Raw genomic sequence first — 1,468 nt, 5'->3', positions numbered from 1 at the left:
AGGTACATCTGTGAGGGCAACGATCGGTACAGCTATGACGCGGTTGTCAGCGATACCCACCACACCAACGAACGTGGATATGGATCTGGGTGTGAAGCGATACGCGGCTGTGGGTGGGTGGGACTGTCCCCGGCCGGTGAGGGGGGGCCGCCCGGCGTGCTGGCCGCGCGGTGCGTGGGCGCACGCGCTACAGCCGGCTGGTGGGGGCGCCCAGTGGCAGGCGCGCCGGCCGACGGACGCGGCAGGCGGCGCAGCTGCGCGCCGGGGCACCCTGCGCGCGGCGCCGTGCAGCCAAAGTGGGTCCTCGCCGGCCCGGTGCGAAGCGCGGTGGACATCTGCAGTGTGCTGGTCCGATTGAGGACTGTGTGCGTTGAGGATGCGCCGCCGCCCGGCACTCGGCGCCGCGACGCCGTCTGCTGCTCGGTCGCCCCAGCGGTTCTCGCTGGTGGTTTGTATCGCAGTTGTGCAGACGTGTTGGCACGTGCGCTGTGCTGGGAGAGTGCGCTTCGGCACCCACGTGGGGCCTTTGCCCTTCTGTGGCGCTGGCGTTGGAGCTGCCGGTCACCGTAGGTGGCGCGTGTTGTCTCCCGCCGGCAATGCCACGACAGCACGCTCCCGGGCCTCTGTCGGCAGCGGCAAGCTCAGTTGGGAGCACGGGTGGTCGCACCTAAAGCGTCTACTCGCCTAACTCCGGGCGATTGCGCCTCTCTCGAACCCGACCAAGTACTTAGGACGGCGCTGCGCGCCGCCGGGACCTGAGAGGGTTTCGAGGTGTATTGTGCAGGGGAGCTCAGCCTCCTCCTGTTTGCAGAATAATTGAGCGGACGCTTACGTGTTCGCGCGGGCCCCCGGGACACACTCCCGGGCGGCCGGCTGCTCAGCTCTAGTTGACGCAGCTCCCTGGTTGATCCTGCCAGTAGTCATATGCTTGTCTCAAAGATTAAGCCATGCATGTCTCAGTACAAGCCGCATTAAGGTGAAACCGCGAATGGCTCATTAAATCAGTTATGGTTCCTTAGATCGTACCCACGTTACTTGGATAACTGTGGTAATTCTAGAGCTAATACATGCAAACAGAGTCCCGACCAGAGATGGAAGGGACGCTTTTATTAGATCAAAACCCATCGGTCGGCTCGTCCGCTCCGTTTGCCTTGGTGACTCTGAATAACTTTGGGCTGATCGCACGGTCCTCGTACCGGCGACGCATCTTTCAAATGTCTGCCTTATCAACTGTCGATGGTAGGTTCTGCGCCTACCATGGTTGTAACGGGTAACGGGGAATCAGGGTTCGATTCCGGAGAGGGAGCCTGAGAAACGGCTACCACATCCAAGGAAGGCAGCAGGCGCGCAAATTACCCACTCCCGGCACGGGGAGGTAGTGACGAAAAATAACGATACGGGACTCATCCGAGGCCCCGTAATCGGAATGAGTACACTTTAAATCCTTTAACGAGTATCTATTGGAGGG

The 1,468-nt window shown here is 61.2% G+C and overlaps 1 non-coding gene across 1 annotated transcript in view; it reads left to right on the top strand.

Moving 5' to 3' along the window:
* Window positions 1-897: 897 nt before the first annotated feature.
* LOC126093588 (small subunit ribosomal RNA) overlaps window positions 898-1,468 on the top strand; it is a 1,909-nt gene continuing 1,338 nt past the window's right edge. Inside the window, exon 1 of the ribosomal RNA XR_007521720.1 lies at window positions 898-1,468. This exon is cut by the window's right edge and continues 1,338 nt beyond it. This is a non-coding gene — a ribosomal RNA (small subunit ribosomal RNA).

This window comes from Schistocerca cancellata, chromosome 7 (assembly GCF_023864275.1).
Source record: "Schistocerca cancellata isolate TAMUIC-IGC-003103 chromosome 7, iqSchCanc2.1, whole genome shotgun sequence".
In the NCBI taxonomy this organism is placed as follows: domain Eukaryota; kingdom Metazoa; phylum Arthropoda; class Insecta; order Orthoptera; family Acrididae; genus Schistocerca; species Schistocerca cancellata.
Note: the sequence above shows the minus strand (reverse complement) of the source record. Positions and strands in the feature narration are given on the sequence as shown.